At 38.6% G+C, this 21013-nt stretch overlaps 1 protein-coding gene across 7 annotated transcripts in view; it reads left to right on the forward strand.

Moving 5' to 3' along the window:
- The window catches only part of RHOBTB1 (Rho related BTB domain containing 1), a 120373-nt gene that overhangs the window by 56541 nt on the left and 42819 nt on the right, over nt 1–21013 (forward strand). For 6 of the 7 annotated variants that reach the window (XM_077778550.1, XM_077778552.1, XM_077778551.1 and 3 more), the window contains one exon: nt 2211–2261. The exons of the other annotated variant lie outside the window; for it this stretch is intronic. The gene's annotated coding sequence lies outside the window, so the exon portion shown is untranslated. The remainder of the gene's footprint in view (nt 1–2210; nt 2262–21013) is intronic. 7 annotated transcript variants of the gene reach the window in all.

The raw sequence follows: 21013 nt of genomic DNA on the forward strand, positions 1-21013 counted from the left end.
CGCTATGGTATGAAACTTATTCTTGGAGCAGCCGCCGCGGAGCCCCCCACCGCCCGGGCCCCCGCGGGAGGCATGTGGGGGCCCCGGGGGCGCGCCACGCGGCCCGCAGCGTCCCGAGAGAGAGTTGAGGGACCGAGCTGCGGTGGGAGCCTCCCTCGCCTATCTGCGAGGCCCGGAACCCTCACGGCGGAGGCAAACAGAAGCGATTTCTAGGAGCGCCCGCACAGCCGCACCCCTTCTTGGAGCTGAGAAAATGTACAACAGGCACCCTTAGCAGACTGGCGGCGCCAGGGAGGGGGTGGTGCTGCGTCGACGAGAGGTCTCTTTTCCTTCGAAGAACAGTGGTGGGGAGCCGGAGGACCTGAAAAGGTGGATCGCTAGTCCCTTAAGCGCTTGCACCCCCTCGAGAGTCGACGGGTCAGCCCACAGTTTGGCGCTCCCCACCCCCAGCCCGGTGTCTATGGAGTCTGTTGTGAGTTGCTGTGACAACAGCAGGAGGTGCCATGAGGGGCTTGCAAAACACCTTACCTTGTTTCTGTGTGCTCAGCTATCGGGGAGAACAATGGGGTGAGGGGTGGAGAGGGGGAGATGTGCAGACATGGGAATACAACACCCTCTCCCAAAAGAAAGAAAAAGGAAGGAAGAGAGAGAGAGAGAGAGAGAGAGAGAAAGAAAGAAAGAAAGAAAGAAAGAAAGAAAGAAAGAAAGAAAGAAAGAGAAAGAAAAAGAAAGAAAGAAAAAAGAAAAAGAAAGAAAAGAGGCGGAAGTATTAGAAGTGGAAGGAAGGCACAACTATGTAAAAATATATCATTAGATCCTACTTTTAGCTTCGCCTTTTCCATCCTCAGCAGTATCAAACATCTCAACTGAGGAGCAATGTCAATATTTAGACTTGGACAAGCCAGAAAGTTAGAAGGGAGCGCCAAGCACAGGGTTTTGACTTGGCTTTGCACGTCAGCACACAAGCTGTGCCTTTCGGGCTGACTGTACACATTTACTGGGGGGTGGGAAATGCATGAAGGTTGATATAGATACAAAGGCACGCAGACCTAGGAAGATCCATGAAGTTAAGACCAGAAGAGTTGCCTTGACTTTGAACTACCCCCAGCCTGTTCTGTTCATGCAGTTCTGCTGGACTCCAGCCAGATGCTCAACTTGAGGTTTCTCTAGTTTGGGGCTCCCTTGTCCTCAACCAGGGCTGTGCTGCATACTCTACACTGTCCTGTGTATCCTCTCTAAACTGAGGAAAATATTGTTATCAGTAGTTTTCATCTTTGTGTAAAGTCCTCTCACTGTCAGCAGATATAAATAGCCAATGGGCTGTGTTTGTGTGACCCCCTGCAAGCTTCAGGCTTTTCTAAACATACATTGATAAGTTTGTTTGCAAACACTCTTTAGAAACTTGGAATTATATCTCCTTTCCAATAACTTTGTTGATGCGTAAGAGTCACTGGTTGCTGGAAAATAAACCCGAGTTATTTTTGATATAAATAATGCCTGCCTACTGCTCTGCAGGTGGAGTAGGCAGTAAATTATTATATTAGGTTGCCTCTGAGATTCCTGAATCATATGTAGACATAGTGGGCAAGAGGTTTAACTGGTTCCTCTCAGTGAGGAAGACTTTGAAATGATTATTGGGAAGCATTAAATCATGGTCAGTATTCATCTAACATTGATTGTTATTTTCCCAAATTTTGAAGGTAGTGCAAATTTAAGTATGTAGTGCCGTGTGTGAGCATAGAGGTGAAAATAGAAACACAAATGATTTGATGTCATTCTCCCAACAACACAAGTTACAAACTATACAAATGTGATTTAAAAGAAAAAAACTAGAATCATACTTATGATAATATTGCCAAAAAATGTTATCCGGGAGGAGTAGTGTTTCCATGTGTGTGATTTCTATGTGCTAAAATGCCTATAAGGTTTTCCTTATTCCTATCCGTTGGTTTGGGTTATGTGCTTTTTTTGTATCATTCCCAAATGCTCAGAAATATATTTTCACAAATGTTACAAAATGTTAACCTAGCTATTTCAAGATGTGTTTGACCCAAAGAAATGCCACTTTAACACCGGCACTTAGCAGAAGTAAAGCAGATTCTGCCCTTTGGGGGGGGGGGAGGGGATGGAAAATTGTGTGGTGAAAATGTCAGTGGTTCCCATGTGCTCCTGGGCAGCAGTCTTATAAAGTGTTTCTCTCTCCTATGTAGGTAAGCCCAGCTGTGAGCAGGGTGTTCTGTTCTTCACTTCCAGCAAGACAGGTCAGTGTCTTTGTGCAAACCCATGCCCATAGTTTGATGATATCCTGTGTCTAATTCTGAGCATCTATTTCAGAACAGGTTTCTTAGTCATTTGTCTTAAAACAACTTGACTTTAACATTTTTTTCAGGGACTCAATTATGAATATCACAAGTTCAATGATTAATAAAATAATTTTATTTACTCTGTGAGTAAAATGGCACTAAAATGTACCTTGAATCGGTTTGTACTTTGACTTTTTTTTTTATGTTGAGGATCAGAGTGACGCCAGAATCATTGCAGATACTGGTGATCTGGATGTCTGATAATTAAAGTTTTACTTCTTTCCTGATCTTAACACTCTAGAGCTAGAAGAAACTTGATATAATAATAGCTTGTTTTTTAGTATGAACCAAAGTTCAGTTAATGTGCTGCATTCTTTACATTTATGTTCTCATTCTGCACCAAAAAACCCTATGGAGTGAAACCACTCTCTTGATTCCCGTAAGACCAGTGAAGAATTGGGAGTTCAGAGAGGCTAGATAATATATCCAATTCCTACTTTTAGAAAGAAACAGGATATTTTTATAAGTTCTGTCTTACTCTAAAACCTAAACTTTCTAGTTGAAAAATCCTTCTCCAATGGGGAAATTGGGGCCAAGAAAGGTTAAGTGACTTGCCTAAGATAACGTGGTGATTACAGTTCATATAATAACATGAAATGGCCCAACGGGCAAAAGAATAATGACCATTCCCTTAAATAAAATAATGAAATAATAAGTATTCATGTGTATTTTCTGGCATGGCACTAAGATTTAAAAAAAAGTTTTTATCAGGGGATCTCTGGTCTTAAGCATCTTACAAACAGATTTATTTAAAAGGCAAGATATTAAACATTCATGTATGAAAAGTTAGAGAATAAATCAAGATCATATATGCCAAAAGGCTGAATTGGGAGGTCAATGGTACATTTATGAGAAGTTCAGCATTTCCCATTCTGAAAATGGAAATTTTGCAATTCCAGGTATGTGTGGAAGAAATTCCAAGCCCATATTTTGTCTGGATAAATGAGTGCAAGTTTAGGAAAAGACAGAAGGTAGAATTTCAACCCAACAGGGAGAGATTATGCAGTCATCTAGAACTGCTAAATTACAGTATCTCAAACTCAAAGGTGTTATTGCTTCAAAAGCATTGTAACAAAATTGTCAACTGTTTGAATCTGCACAACATCTTTCAGAAAGCTTTACTATTTAGCATGATACTTTAAAGCACTCAATTCCTTTTGGAACCTCAATTTGTCTAAAATGGGCCATGCAGATAGATTTGGATGCATAATAGATAAATCCCAAGCAAAGTCCTGAAAATGACCAGTAAAGATTAAGCAGGACATTTTCAATTTTTACCAGGTTTGATAGACTTCTCTTCCTTTCTTGCCTACTTTTTGCAGAATAATTTGTAACAGTTGTTAGAGTACAATATAATAATCCTTTGTAGGGAGTATTATACAAAAAAGTAATAAAAAATGAAATGGAGAACAATTAATAAATAAAACTTTCATATATCATCTTTTAAAAAATGTGCTAATATCTCCAACTCAAGCTAATAGCCCTAAAAACTTAATTAGCTAAGAGATACTTTTAAGCATTTAAGAGGTTGTTATAAGCTGTCCTATATAACGGCATTGTCCTATATAAGCTGTTATATAGTGTATCATTACAGAATAGATCATAAGAGCACTGAGAAGATCCCATTATAGGCTAAGACCTCACCATCAACTGATATTTGGTTAACTGTAACACTGATATGTCATAAAAATATCAGTATAGCAACTATAAACCTATAATTTTTTTAAAAGTAAAATTAAGGGCGCTGTCTAGAGCATGTGAGTCTTGATCTTGGGGCCCTGAGTTCACACCCCATGCTGGGTGTAGAGTTTACTTTAAAAAAATCTAAAAATAAATAAGTAAAAAAGTAAAATTATACTTTGAATCATATGTTAACAGCAAAAGAGACCTTATAATTAGCATGTTATCCCTAATAATAATTTAATTGGCCATCATTCATTTGCTTTATTGAACTTCAGAAGGCTTTGGTTAATATGCTTGACCTATCTCAAAACATGTGGAAACACTTGAAATTTTATTATGTTTTTCACTTGGGAAATTTACCTGTAGAAAACAGGAATTTTAAAAAATCTTTTCTATTGGTCTTCCTTTTGGAAAACAGGCAATTTAGTCTCTTTATTTGAAGGCCTCACTTTGGCTTCCTGTAAATAGGTTCAAAGAATACATGTGATATGAATTTGGTTTTTGTGTTCATCTTCTTTTCTCTACTCAGGCTTTCCAACAACCTCACAACACCAAAACAAACTTTGGAGAAGGAAGAAAACAAAGTCACAAAAGAGTGGCTTATGTTGTATAGACAGAGGCGGGAGGTAGAATAGTGGGAGAGGGCTGAAGCGGGGGCAAGCTTTGGTGTGGAGACCAAGAGGCAGTCACTCAAATGGATGGGATGTATATGGACTGGTTATTTATATGTCAGCATCAGAATTTTCTTTTTTAACTTTATAAACAAAGTACTACATCCTCTTCCTGAAATCCTATATTCCTTATGCACATAGAGCATAAATTGGGAAATGGGCAACTAAGAATCTGAAATGACCTTTGGGTATGACAGCCACTCTTTCCAGATGTCTCATGACACTTCTCTCTTCAAACACTCTCTCCAGCTGTCCCATCAAGTGTGTAGCATGTCTCTGGTAAGGTTTTATCCACGAAGGGGTGAATTAGGAAGTTTTACAGAGAAAGAAAGGGATGCCAGTAGGTCCAGAAGAAGCAATGACATTTCTCCATTCTGCACCTGTGTTAATTTAGTGCATAGATACATTTTGATGCCAAGTTCCCAGTACTAATGAGTTACTGTCTCAGGCTCCATCTCTCTGTGAAGAAAGTTCTTTGAATTGTTACTCAACCATAGTCCAAACCCCTAATGAGCACTGGAATAACAATAACCAGCGATTATTATGCACCTACTAGATGCCAGACATTTTACTACATTTCGACTAATCTTCATTATCAATTCCAATTTTATGGAAGCAAAAAGTGGAACTCCAGATATACTAAGTTCAAAGAGCAATCGAAAGTAGAGCTTGGATTTGAACCAGGTCTGCTTAAGAACTTGAACATATATTTGTTTTAGATGAATTCCTAAGGGGGGAAAATTACTTTAAACCAGGTTTATTCCAGGTTAGTTTTGAGATGGCCGAGTACAGAGGTTAAATAATTATTGTTATGAGGTTTTTGTTTGGTTTGCTTTGTTTTTAATCTGACTTGAACTCCATAGGCAGCTTGTTCAGATAAATTTGTTAACCTTCCAGGTCATTTCTAACATGTTTTGATGAAAGTCAGATCTTAAAACAGGTGAGTTGTGGAGGGTGGAATCATGGATCCAGAAAGGTCCTCAAAGATACTTAAGACAACCTCATGTAAGTGAAAAAACCTAGAGAAGTGATAGACCTTACCCTCTCTCATGATTAATATCTAATGCAGCTGGAAGTGAACCTGGGTTCCCAAGTCTGAGCCCAGGACTCAATTCTAGGACATAACACTGCCTGAACTGTGACAAGTCTTCCAAAGCCTCCAGCATAGCCAAAATTACAACTATCAAGTTTGAAATCCATCTTAAATGTAAGATACATCCCTAAATGGGTGATAATCTCAGGGCACTAAGAGAAACCTGACTTCTCTTCATTGATGCTTGTGTAGAACAGTCTTCCTGCTTACTTAAAGCATATCAGCCCCACACTCCCATCCCCACCACCCTGTCTTCGTGGAATAATCAGTTTTCATCAAGTATGGAGCTTTTCAATTTTGTCTTGGAGCTCTGGCTCTTTATAGATTATGTGATGGAGAAATACTTCTTTGGACCTCATTTTCCTTATCTATGAAATGCAAATAGTATCACCTCTCTTAGAGGATTATGAGGATGTTATGAAATGACACATGTAAACCACATAGTAGTTGCTCAGTAAGGTATAGTTCTCTTCTAAGCATTTCTAGAGTACTTCAAGGGAAAATGTTATAACACACTAGGGCAGTCATATCATTTTTTCCCCTAAATGAACTCGAGTTGTTTGAATTCTGATATTGCAGGGGGTTGTTACAGTAACTTTTTTCTTGGGTAAAAACATGCACTGGGGTCTCTTGGGGTACCAGTGGTCCAGTCACAACTACATTTGTTTTCTTTGTATTCTAGGGTTGCTATGGTTTACTTGAATTATTTTATTGCTTCAGTATCTGCCGCAAACTAATACCAAGCTCCTCTTGGAGATTTGTGGCTCCCATTTCCTTCCAGAACTGTTTAAGTATCTAACATGTTTTCCACACAGACCTTTGCGTCTCAAAGCCACTACTATATTTTCAGCTGAGTAATGAAGAAATACTTCCAAAGAATATTACTGCCAGTAGAACATTTTTGCTTTCAATTTCAAAATACATGAGAGTTTCCTACCATCATTTCAATTAACTGTAGCATTAAGTATTCTCTGTGCTCTGGCCCTGCCTTTTCCTTTCACCCTATACTTCTGACTGATGTATGGATAGGAAAAACATAAGCACTACAGTTTCCCCGTTTTACCCTCAGCACTTGATAACTACCCTGGACTAAATTACATCCCTGGGAAGTGTTTGCTCACACTCCTCTCCCCAGCTGCCGCACTCTGTCATGTGGCAGTCGCTGCCCTGCTTTGGATTTCTGGAACAAAGTCTTTGGCAACATGTCCTATTCATCACATACATGGAGGAAAGCTGATGTTGTGAGTTTTCCTTCTTGTACTCCCCCCCCCGTTTTTAAGTTAATAATCCAAGTGGCCCAGAATAGCCTTTATTTTCCTGGTGGCAGTCTCCCTTTCAGTGTTTGACAAAGCTGTATTGCAAGCGGCATGTCCTTTTCTTCAGGTTTATGGATAGCAATTACATGTTTTTTCCTGTGCTATGAAGGAGCTGACCTAGTGACTGACCCTAACCTTATTATGAATCCCAAATTGGTTATATAAATTTCAGTTCATACCAAGGAGTTTATTTTTAAGGCAGTGTTTCTCCAACTTTAATTGTGCATGCAAATAAATCCCCTGGGCATCTTGATAAAATGCAGATCCTGATTCAGTAATTCTGGGGTGGGATTATGAATTTCTCACAAGCTCCCCATAATTGGCAAGGCTGCTGGTCTAAGGACCATGTCTTGAGCAGTGAAGGTCCAAAGTATAGTTGTTACTATATCTTATGCTGAAACTCATGCCTTACAGGCTGCTTATTTTGTTTGCTTGTTTCTTAAATCATAGTAGACACTCATGGAATCTTAAACATGGAGGGGATATACAGAGCAATATGCTAGTAAATCAACCAGCTCTCTGGGAAAAAAAGAATGCATTTATGTGCATACATAAGTCGATTATAAATTTTACTGACGTAAAGAATGTATGTGGCACACAATTTACAAATAATAAAAAATACAACACTCTTTATTGTAAATTCCATAAATCCAGTTGGGTTTTATAGAATGCTCATTGGCTTTGGCCGAACCCTTTTATCCATAACCTACCTGCGGTACAATTGATGAAAGGGTGTAATTCCCATATAAATGTTGACTGATATTTTCCATTATGTTAATTAGCAAGATAAAAGTGCAACAATGAAGGCATGTCAGAACTGTACTCATTTATCAAAGATACGAATTACTTCTTTGCTGAACTGGATAATAGTTTTTAAATACTGTAACGCTATTTCCATAAATGTACTATTCACACGTAACACGCTTCTAAGTTTAATCTGCATTATTAACATTTTTTAATCATTTTCTTAAGTCAAGCAACAAAACAGCAAAGCAAGCCCTAAATTGGTAGTGGTTGCCAATTTCTGTGGTATACAGACTCCCACCTTGGTCCATTTCAAGCTACCATTGCCACTGAGTGTGGAGTTGGGGAGAGATGGCCCAATTAACACAGCGATGAAGTCTTTCCACCATACAGACAAAATTGGCCTAAATAACCTCAAAATGTAGGTAACTATAAAATATAATAAAGTAATTAGAAAATGATGAGCTTTGAGCATTTAGTTCCTTTGTTTTTAGTATTTTTTTGATCAAAACTTGATATAATTTAATTTTTAATACTGACCCTATTTTATTTGTTTACTCTTTTAACTGAAGTTTAGTGACACACAACATTACATTAATTTCAGGTGTACAAGATCACAATTTGACAACTCTATACATTTGGCTTTAACAGGTTTGCAAAAATCCTGGCATTTAGCAACCAGCTCTCACAGGCTAGTAGGGGCTGGCTCTAACACACCACTAGATAGAGATCATCTGGTCTAGTGAGTTTCAACCTTTGCTTCGCATTGGACTACCCCAGGAGAACCATAATCTACGGTCAGTAGATTTTAGTCAGGGCCAAGGAATCAGAATTTAAAATGTTTCTATTGATGTGTATCTTATTAAAAAAAATACATAAATTATAAGTATATAATTTAAAGGATTTTTCACAAACTGAACACACCCACATAACCATCACCTACATACAGAAATCGAAAATCACCAGCACCTTTTTACATCCCTACCCAGTCACTTCCCAAACAAGGAAACCACTGTCTCGACTTCTAATACCATGGACTCATTTTTCCTGCTTTTTAGCATTTACATAAACAAAATCTCTTTAGTGTCCGGCTTCATCCCCTCAATATTATGTTTGTGAGATTTATTTATAATGTATGTAGCAAGAGTTCATCCATTGTGTAGTACCCCATTATATGACTAGAGCTCAATTTATTCTTTATTTATCCATTCTACTGCTGGTAGATTGTTTCCAGCTGTTGGCTATTATGAATAGTGCTGTCAAGAATAATATTGAGGTGCCTGGCTGACTCAGTCAGAAGAGCATGTGCCTCTTGATGTTGTGATTGTGGGTTCAAACCTCTTGTTGGGTGTAGAGATTACTAAAAATAAATTACTAAATAAATAAATAAATAACTTTAAATAAGAGAATATTCTTATACAGGCAAAGTACTTAAAACAAAACTAAGTAAATTCTCCGCAGTAATTTTAGTCAGCTGATCTCTTGACTGCCTTCTCTACAACTCCTCCTCCTTTATTATTTTTCATATATGACCAAGGCTATTGATTCCTTTGTGTGAATGTAATTTTAGTACCATAACCCATGAAGCTGTATGTTTCCATTCATTACAGTATGTTCTCCTGGATCTTTTCAATTTATGTTCACCAACCTCCCCTTTCATCAAGATGCTGGCTCTTGTGCACTCTAAATACGGATGAGATTGGGCCTCACATCAATAGCATGGAGGAATAATAGATACAATGGAGATGCAGCCAAGGCTAAATTTGGCAGCTGATCATTAAGGCTCCTGGAAAGAGGCTTCAAAGAAGGGGAATTGTTTCCCTTTGTGTTTATCAAACAGAAATCAACAGTGAACCCTTAGAATATTTCAGATTCTAATACTTCTAAATATCCACTTACTTGAAGTAGACCAAGGACTTTTTCTTTTTTTTTTTTCCAGTTTTATACATGATATTTTCTTTTTTTCTTTTATAGTTTATTGTCAAGTTGGTTTCCATGTAACACCCAGTGCTCATCCCCACAAGTGCCCTCTTTCTTGCCTATCACCCCCCTCCCCAACTCTCCTCCCCCGTCAGCCCAAGGGCTTTTTCTGAAAAAGAATTGAAATCTCTCAAAGACCGATGACTTGATCTGGAAAGATTAGAGAAGGAGGATTTCCCTTTGGCTTCTTCCTATACCTGGTGTTCAGCAGGTGTTTCCTTGCCGCATTGTTCTAGGCTAAGTGGCTGTGTGGTTTTTGTGTGTGTTTGGGCCTATTGAGATGTTAGTTCCTTTGATTTAAGTCAAGGTAGCTGAATGACCAGGAGCTCCAAGATAACACTGGTGATGAGTGGGATGGCTCTCAGAATTTAAAGAAAGGTTCCTGGAGCAGCAGGCACTGAAAGGCACTTCACGTAAAACTTCTAAGGTATGCAGAATGAAGGTAAAGAGTAGACATTAATTCCATCTAATGAAAGAAGAATGCATTCTCACATGCATAAATATTCTAGTTCCTGGTTTTCCTACCTCCCCATCCTCACTTTTTTATAAAATTTCTTTGTTATAAAATAACACACGTTTATCATAGAAAAGATGGACTATATAGATAAGAAAAAATTTTTAAATCAATTATAATCCTAGTTGTCATTAATATCTTAATGCTTCTGCAAAATGTTGCTATGTATATTTAGGTACCTAATTTTTAAGGAATGGGTTATTCTGTAAATTTTTTTGCAATTTTCTTTTCATGTAAATATATTTATCATAAACATAAATAACAGTGTACTCCTATGACACATTTCTCATGGTTATATACTCTCCTACTATTTGGACATTTATTGTTGTCAGGTTTTTTTAACCAACTTCCTGTCATTGGATTTCAAAAATTGTTTCCAATATTTTGTTTCCACAAATAGTGATATGATAACATTCCTTTAATAGAGTCATTTTGCATACCCTAATTATTTATCCAGAAATAAAGTCTTATAATTAGATGAAAAATATGGACATTTTACTGGTACCAGTTTCACTCCAAAATAATGGTGTTATTTTCCACTCCCAGAAACAGCGCCTCATCCTTCTTGCAAAAAAAACATACAATCTTCCATGTAAGAAGTCATAGCTAGAGTTGCAGGGTATAGGAACGTGTCCTGAAATCATTAGCTGGAATGATGTTAGCCAAAATCCTTTAATAAAATATGAGATTTTAAAGAGTCTGCTTTTTGTCCATGACACTTTTGTATTTATGTTCTAATTTACTAAAAAATCCTGGGGAAAATCCTGGGGGAAGAAAACAAAACAGTTTTCTTCATTTGTCTGAATCAGAGCGTAACCTAATCCTAACTGGCATATTGTAGTCTCCTAAATGATTAAATGCAATTGCTTTACTGTCTTCGTATCTGAACGTTTCACAGCAAGTGGTCTCTCTGGTCCTGCAGAAGCTGACCCAGTGACATCTTCAGAGAATGCTTTCAGTGAAAAGAGACTTTCTTCATTAGGATGGATTTTTAAATGTATCTGGTCTACAGACTTGATATTAGCCTTCTCAAATCAGCATTTACAACTTTGACATCTCTCTGTAGACTGAACCAATGTGCTAATAATTCTTGACATATCTTCCTGATCTGGCCCTTAGCTAAGGTTCATAACAGGCCTTCCAAAATTAATGTGTAATACCTTTGTGACTTTAGTTTTTTTAACTCAAAGAATATTTAAGTATAACATCTATAGAGAAATGTGTACAGATCACAAGTATACAGTTTGATGAATTTTTGAAAACTGAACATACTTTGTAAGCAGCACCTAGGTCAAGGACTCAATATCACCAGTACCCCACTTTTGGACACCAGTGCACCCTCTGTGTGTTTGAAATGCTCCAGATTTTACATCCTGCGTAAGTCATTCATTTACAGAATTTGATTTTTCACTGAACCCTTACTGGATGTGAGCCAGCTGCAGTCAGCTTTGATCGAACTATCTCCCTTGTAATTGAAAACACGTAGAATCTGCCTTTCCAAGTAAAGATTATAACATTAAATTCATGCACTGAGTGTGCATCAATATTTATATGTTTGTGATTTGTAGGTACACAGATACATACACAGCAAGCATACAAACAGATTTGAAACTCCTTTCTTTTTAATGAACATAAGGCTGAATTATACTATATTGATCCAAACTTCAAATATCTTAACTACAATTGATTATCACAGAATATTTCATGTGATATATTTTCAAACAATTTTTAAAAATTGCTCATTTCAGTTACTCTAAGTATTCCCTCTGAACACTCAAATTTTAAAAACCAAGAATTTTTCATCTTCTGTTTGAAATATATATGTGTCCTGGGTGTCCACAGCTGTCTTTCTCTGTGGTTCAATTTCTTTGTCTGGTATTCAGCTAGATTATCATTTAGATTCCTATGGGGGTTTTTTAGTTGAAAGTCTGAGTGAGAAAAAAAAAGTGTAACAGCCTCAAAAAGTTTTATAAGTATATGATTTTGAGAAACAATTTATACATCATCAAAAATCATTTATTATTATTGAAGTATATATATATGCTCTTAATAGAATTAACAATCAAGGGTTAGACTTATGAACTCATTAGCTTTTTAAAAAACCAAAATATTTCTCCCATTGTAGAATACACTTAAGAATATTACTCATCCATAAAAAGTAATGAAGCATGAATACATGCTACAACATGGATGAACTTGAAAGCATTGTGCTCAATAGAAGAAGACAGACACAAAGGGCTGCTTATTGTATGATTTCATTTATAAGAAATATACAGAACAGGCAAATTCTTAGAGACAGGAAGTAAATTAATGGTTTCCAGAGCTGGGGGGCAGTGAAGAATAGAATGACTGCTAGTGGGCACAATGTTTCTTCTGGGGATGACGAAAATATTCTAGAATTAAATAGTGGACATGGTTGTAGGGCTTTGTGAATACAATAAAAACCTTTGAATTCTATGCTTTAAAAGGGTGAGTTTTATGACATATGACTTTTATCTCAATATTTTTAAAAAGGTAATATATTTTCATCATAGAAAATTTGGACTAAAGGAAAGTAGGAGAATGGCAACAAGTTATAGCCCCAGTATCCAACAACAATCACTGTTGTCTGTTTAGTGTACTTCCTTCCAATTTTCCTTCCACATATTGCTCTTCCAGGAAGAACAGCTTCCCTTTCAATGATGGAGACACAATTATTAAATTTTAAGTATTCATATGTTAATACACACCTATTCCTCCCCTCCCCCTGGATGAAAAATAAAAGGTGGGTTCAAAGAAGATCCATTTAGATGGTGAAGGGGAATAACGATGGAGATACAAATAAGGGAAGCAGATAGCCATGGCTATCATGGAGAGTAGATAGAGAGACATTTGAGGGGAAAATATCTGGGGTCCTGAGAGGCAGAAAGACTGAGCTGAGCAGTTACGCAAGAGGTGGAACTCTTCAGGGACACATCCCAAAGAAGTTAGGAGTTTTGCTGCAAGATGCCCAATATATCATGTCAACCACACCCTCAATCCTTAAATACCCATGTGTCCTGGCTTTCTAAAAGTCACATTCGTGTTTCTTTTAGATGTGTCACCATGCTAAGATGGTACTTAAAATGAAAGAACAACAAGATCCAATTTTGGGTCACACTTATTTATTTTATCTGGTTTTCATCAACTGTTTTTTAGATTGCTCTTCTGCTCTTGCCCCCAGAGAATGTGACATTAGCATTTTTCTATATTAATGCAAACTCAACATAAATATGATTTTAAATAATGACAGTCTTAATAGATAAGACTTCTTGGGTAGTCTTTTGATGGCAGGCATAATGATCAAAGTACTTTACAAGCATTATCTAAGGTAATCTTTATAACAACCAATGGGGGCGGGCAACTATTCCCAGTTTACAGATAAGGAAACAGAAGTTTAGAGAGATTAAGTAATTGGCCCAAGATCAGATAAGCAATTTATGTTGATATTTCCTTAGATGGATATATCAGAACGTATTTTTTAAGATTTCCAAGTGGTTGAGTTTTTTGTTGTTGCTGTCAATAAAACTAGTCCTTTAACTTTTACATGTATTTATTTATTTGTGTGTATGGCTAGGGAATTTGGTTTATACAACTTATCCATTGTGGTGGGGGGGGAATATCCTTATGGTGGATTAGTCAGCTTCTGTAAATGTGCCAAGAACATCTGAAAAGTCAGTTCACTCTCTTATCGTGGAGTTTTTTTAAATATGAGATATCTGTTAGTTTATCACTTTTTTTAATGTTTATTTTTGAGAGAGAGAAAGAGAGAGAGCATGCACATGCACACACCCACAGGAGCAGAGAAGGGGCAAGGAGAGAGTAAGACAGAGGATCAGAATCAGGCTTCAGGCTGACAGCAGAGAGCCTGATGTAGGGCTCGAACTCATAAACTGTGAAACCTGACCTGAACCAAAGTCAGAATTTGACCAACTGAACCATCCAGGCACCCCCATTTATCACTACTTTTTATGCTCTTCAAGCCCTCCCTGTGTTGTTTTTCACTTTTACTTTCCTAATCTGATGTTGATTCTGATTCTTCATCTCATACATGTTGATAGCTTTCATTAATTTCTCCTTATAGAATTTGTCTTCATTTTTAGTATATGCTTTTTGGCCTGTGAAGGTTTGTTATTACTGTTATGCTTTTACTACAAGTTACCTTTGTTTTCACCTCCTAAGTTATCTTTCATAGATAATTATCTTTTACAGATAATTTTTCTATCTGATTTTGAAATCAAAATCTAAATAACTATGTAGGTTAGTTTTATATTTTCAGTTGGTTTGGTTTCCAAAGTCCTTTTAAATGGAAACAGTCGTTTTTGTTTGTTTGTTTTAGTTTTTAATCTTGAATTATCTCTGAGTGTTTTGTCAAGTATCCTTGAGCAGTTTAATTCAAGGAAATCTGAGTTTTTGCTCCCTGAGCCTTTTATACCTAAAAATAGCTTTATGGTTCCCTTTACATAAATAACAATTTGACCAGATTCAGAAACTTGTTATTATGTCCTATTTCTTTCAATGCTCTCAACGTGTTTTTCTACCGTCTTAAAATAGTGTATTGGTGAAGTATGTGGTTGTCCATATTATCATTTCCTTCTAGAAAGATATGTCTTTGGCCATTAGGTTTAGAAGATGTTTTGCTAAAATATTTGTAGGATGATTACACAGTTTTTCTGCCACGGTATTTAAACCTTTTACTGAAAATAGATCTAGAATCTTCTTTTCTTTGTGTCCTTCTTCTCTTTTTCGTATCGAGAAAATTTTGTCCTATTACATCAAACTTTGCTCCTTTAGTTCCTCAAGAAGCCATACTATCCAGAAGATTGCCTATCAACGGTCAGCCTCTTTATTATCTTCTGTTACATCACTTGTAGATGGCCTTCTTCCTATACATAGAGCTTCTCATGTCTGGCCTGTACTACATTTTAAAAGCTCTTTACCATTGCCAGTATGGTTTTTAATTAGGTTCTCTTGTATTTCACTTTTACATGGTCTTTACTTGTCTTATGCTTCCTTATAGCCTCATGTGCTATTAGTTTGTTTACCTTCATTATCTTCTCTTGTATGATCAATTACATGGTTCAGATATTAAAATGTTTTTCTTCTGCTGCTTCTTGATTTTTAAGTTTATGTAGTTATTTTGAGAGAGAGAAAGAGAGAGAGAGGGAGAAAAAAAAATGAATGGGGGAAGGGGAGAGAGAGAATCCCAAGCAGGCTCCACACTGTCAGCACAGAGCCTGATGCAGGGATCAATCTCACAAACTACAGGATCATGAGCTGAGCTGAAATCAAGAGCTGGACACTTAACCAACTGAGCCACCCAGGCTCCCCTTCCTTTGCTGTTTCTTTTTTTTTTTTTTTAATTTTTTAATTGTTTTATTTCTGAGAGACACAGAGAGACAGCATGAGCAGGGGAGGGTCAGAGAGGGGGAGACACAGAATCTGAAACAGCCTCCAGACTGTGAGCTGGCTGTCAGCACAGAGCCCAATGCAGGGCTTGAACCCATGAACCGTGAGATCATGACCTGAGACGAAGTCGGACGCTTAACCGACTGAGCCACCCAGGCACCCCTCTTTTGCTGTTTCTTACAGCATCTACTTCTCTTCATGTCAGGATTTTTAACAGATCATATGCTAACTGGTCTCTGTTTACTCCATCCACATAGAAAAAGATTCCTCTGGCCAAGGATTGAAGTATATGCCAAATGCTTAGATAACCTAGGCTCTGTTAGAAGCCAAGGTAGGGCTCTATAGTGACTCAGGAACCCACCCAGTTCCAGAGTGGACAAGCAAAGCTATTCAGTGCTGTGCACATAGAGACATCTGTGGAAGGTGAGAAGACCACTAATGAAGGGGTTCCTGGGTGGCTCAGTCAGTTGGGTCCGACTTCAGCCCAACCGTGAGTTTCATGAGTTCAAGCCTCACATCAGTTTCTGTGCTGACAGCTCAGAGCTTGGAGCCTGCTTCAGATTCTGTGTCTCCCTCTCTCTCTCTCTGCCCCTCCCCTGCTTATGCTGTCTCTTTGTCAAATTAATAAACATTAAAAAAATTTAATTAAAAAAATTTTTAAAAAGAACACTAGTGAGGAATGTCACCACTGAAGATAAACCAATGGTCAGTCTTAGAGGTTGTACTCCTCCCCCCATCCCTCTCACATTAACAAGATCAATCACTTTTGTGGCAGTGTCAAAACTGAAACAGCCTGGTTAAGTGGGCTGGGGGAAGAAAAACAAAATAAAATTCATCTTTTCCATGCTCAGTCCTGTCTACCTGGTTCATCCTCAGTAAGGGGCGCTCACTGGGACTACTTCTCCCCCAGGACAGCATCCCAGGTTCCTCATGACTTTCCAGTGGCTCCACAGCTTGCTTCCGCCACATCGGTCCCAAGGCAGACCAGTTCTCATTATCCCAGGCCATGGGCACCTGCAGCGAAGATATCCTGCGTACCTCCCAGCCCAACTCTTTTCCCTGTGGAAATGGGCAGTCTGCTTGGTCCTCAGTGACTTTCTCATTTGACTTCATGGAAGTGAATTTGGCAGAGATCATTCCCACTTCTGGAACATGGTTACTCCTTATCCCTATTCTGGTACTGTCGTGGAGTCTGCTCTCTGTGTAGAATAAGGCTAATTTCAGTGAGACTGTGTTGCAGGGATCCAAAGTATGTATTCTTCCAATGCTGTCTTGCCTTCAAGTCCAACCGATTGCCTCTTGTGATGTCTTTTAGGCACAGATTGAGTTTCATTATTCAAGATTCACTTTCAATTATAAATTGTTCTCCATGGGTAGTGGGTACATGTGCCTCCATTTTCCCCTTCTTTCCCAACCAGTTAGTGACTCACCAAAAAGGTTAGAAATCCTTTGAATGGGGATGTTAAAGTCCAAAAGTTGATGGGAGTTTTATGAGACACTTTTATGTGAATATTATTAAGATTCATAAATTGTCTCTAGCCACTGGAACATGATAAATGATCACATTCCTTTTTGTTTTTTTCCAAATCAAATTCAGCCCTAACCTCCAGTGTGCCTATATTGAGGGTCCCTCCTGCCCCTGTCTTATTTGGTGGGGTGGGGGGTTGTTCTTGGTCCCTGGTTGTTCCCATGGTTACTGATGCTCTTCCTGATGGGGAGTCACGGCTGGTGTGATGCCATCTGTCAAATACTGCTATCATGATGGGCCACACAGATGTCCCTCAAGGTGTTCCTCTCACTGACTGCAGGCTTAGCTACATGCTGCTGTTCTCAAGGCCATGGGCTGAGTGATCAGTCACCAGAGATAGTCAAGTGCAAGTCTGCAAGCAGATCGAGTTTGAGGGCTTCCTTAGGAAGGTGGAATGGCTGAACTTTTATATCCCATTGAACAAATATTTTTTAAAAGCCATATATGGCCAAGGCATTGAAAAAACTTGAGGATTTAAAGGTGAATAACAGTCTCTGCTGTCAAAAACGTATAATCTTGGTGAGGCGGAAGCAAGTACATAAATCTGTAAGCGTAATTGCCAATATGACATATGAGAATTTGTTGAATTCTCATTCTCCTAGGGTAGGAGGTGGTATAAAGGAAGAATACTTGAAGTGCACCTTCTTCTAAAATGTAACTTGTGTCTGTCTGTTTTGCTCCATCTCTACCAGTTCCTGGTCCAAACCCCTGTCCTTCTCCCCGGAGAACCTGGGAGCATCCTAACTGGCCCTTCTGCTCCCCACAGTATGTTCTCCACACAGGAGTCTCAGCAGTCTCAGTGATACTTTTTTTTTTAATCATTTTTGTGTTTTTTTTTTTTTTTTTTTTTTGAGAGAGAGAGAGAGCATGCATGTGCACAAGCGGGAGACAGACAGAAAGAGAGGGAGAGAATCCCAAGCAGGCTCTGCGCCATCAGCATGTAGCCTGAAGAGGGGCTGGAACTCACCAACCATGAGATCATGACCCAGACCCTTAACTGACTGAACCACCCAGGTGCCCCATTAGTGATGCTTTTAAAAAGCAAATCAGAACTTGTTATTCCTCTGCCTACAACATTTCAGTGTCTTCTCACTGTATTTAGAATAAAATTCAGGTTCCCTTTGTAGCCTAAAAGACTATGTGTGATGTGGCCCCTGCCTCCTTTCGAACCTTCCTCTCCCTGTTGCCCTGCCCCTGAGCTCCAGCGGGCCTGCTCATGACTGGGCCTCACCCTCCTCACGACTGGGTCCTGCTTATTCTTCAAGTAGACGGAAAATGGGACCTCCTCACAGAGGCCTCCCTCGTCTTTCCTGCAGGCCTCTCACCCATTATTTTCTCATAACACCCTTTCGTTCTTCAGGGAACTTAAATCAAGTTTATGATTACAACTACCTGTTTCTACCACCTGACTTCAAGTCCATGAGAGCAAGAATAGCACATGGCTTGTTTACCACTGTATATATACCACTCACTAGTGTAGGCCTGCCACTAACCAAGTGCTCAGCCTATTATTTCGTTAACTAATTAAGACTGCCTGAGTCCTAAAGGTGCAGTGGTGGGTCAGGGACACAAGAAAGGATGTCTGAGTAGAGTAGCAAGAGCAAAGTCACCAAAGGAGAGGTCACCTGGCACATTTGTAGACAAAATCAACCAGAATGTCTAGAATGTAGCACATAGCTTACTTGTGGTGGTTTTGAAACCTAGCCTGGATTTTTAATGCCTCTTTTAAGCTAGGTTTTTTATTCCTTATTTTTAAACTGGAGCAGCATTTATGAAGGGCAGTGGACACATAGAACGTTTATTTCCAATCCTGGCTCACTTTCCCACTGACATTTAAAAAAAAAAAAAACCACCAGGGAACCTGATCTTGCGGATGTCTCCATTATCACAGGGCTCACGTGAGGATAATGAGTGGATGTTTTCAAAAATGTCTTTGTATTATCTGTATTCCTGAACCTTATGCACTGTCCTTTCTGTTACTTGGCTCTTTTCCTTTCTGTTTTAATCAGAACTTTCAGTTGAAAAAAATAGTGTTGATTTGAATGATGAAAGACAATTTTAACCTGGAGACATTTCTGTAAACTTTTGATTTAGGGAAGTGCAGCCCAGCCCTGACTGCCTCTTTCCCAGATCTGGACCCATTCTCCATTCCAGCTGAGATGTTTATATTATGCACAGAACAGCTCCTGCCTGCCTAGGACTGGTGATTAAGAGCTCAGGATAATGAAATCTGCACAGCTGAAACTTGGCTGTTGGTTACAGTTATTATGCAACTCTTAACATTTCTCTTTTGTTTCTGTCAATAATGTAAAATTCCCAGTTTTTCTTTCTGAGCTAACTCTTCCAATTCACAAAAATTTGTTCCACTACTATTTTTTTAGTGACCAAGTTAAATTATTTCTCAAAGTTCAGACTATAAGCTTTTCTAAAGGACAAGAAAATTTAGTGTCTGTGCAATAGCATTGGTCACACTCTCTATGAACAGCTGAATGGAACTGGAAGTACAGAGGCCTTTCTATGGGCCTTAGAGTTTTGTCTTTCAGCAGACTGCTCACCGTGCTTTGATTCACAGAGCAGACAGAACAAGAAACACAATACAGGTGATGGGAAGAGGTGGTATATTCCAGTGGTGGGTGATTTGGAGCAATTAGAAGATGCTTTAGTAAGATGTTGTAGACAAATGATAAACCTTCCCTACCCACCCTCTCTAATATCTGAATTTCTCATGGTCGAAGAGACTTACACACTCACCTGGACTTAAAGAGTGGCTCTGTACTGGGGCACCTGGGCAGCTTGGTCGATTAAGTATCTGGTTTCTGCTCAGGTCATGATCTCATGGTTCATGGGTTCAAGCCCTGCATCAGGCTCTGTGCTGACAGCTCAGAGCCTGGAGTCTGCTTCAAATTCTGTGTCTCACTCTCTCTCTGCTCCTCCCGCATTTGTTCTCTCTCTCTCTCTCCTCTCTCTCTCAAAATAAACATTAAAAAAAAAAAAGTGACTCTGTACTAAAATGCACCTAACCAGAGCAAACAATCTTGAGTGGCTCTGAATTATTGAATTATGGAGACAGGACTCTGATGCTCATTGAGCCATAGTAAATGTGTCTGACACTTCTTAAGAGCCTGTGTCTTAAAAGAGGAACAGGACACCAGGAAGGCCATCATCTTAAGGACAGACCGTGGGGAGAAAGTACCACTATTGGGAAGAGAAATGATTTGAAAAGGAGATGAGGGCACCTGAGTTCAGTTTTGGCTATGTCACTATTTGGCTCATGGTTGTCCCCAGATGAGGGTCACAATAAATTGGAAAATGGGGGACCTCTGGACCAGAGTGAATAGTCAAAGAAAGCTTTACAGAAGTGGGGGCATGGTATACTCTCATATTCCAAGCACCTTGGCACACATTAGTACCCTAGAAACACTTGATGATTTGTTAAGGCATTAGATGTGCACTTTGAAGGTGTAGCCACAGGAAAAATAAAAATTTCACAAACCACCATTCTATGGTTTGCTAATATAGGAAAAATGGAGATATTTGTGTGTTTGTGATTCTTTCTCCTGGAATCATTTATGATACAGAGGAGAAAGTAAATCAGTCAGTGTGGAGGCAGGGAAATTAGGAAAGTTTTTTTTAGAGGAGGTAATATCTGAATAGGGTTTTAGAAATGAATAGAATTTGCCAAGCAGACAAAAAG

This window comes from Crocuta crocuta, unplaced genomic scaffold (assembly GCF_008692635.1).
Source record: "Crocuta crocuta isolate KB4526 unplaced genomic scaffold, BGI_CrCroc_1.0 scaffold167, whole genome shotgun sequence".
NCBI lineage: Eukaryota > Metazoa > Chordata > Mammalia > Carnivora > Hyaenidae > Crocuta > Crocuta crocuta.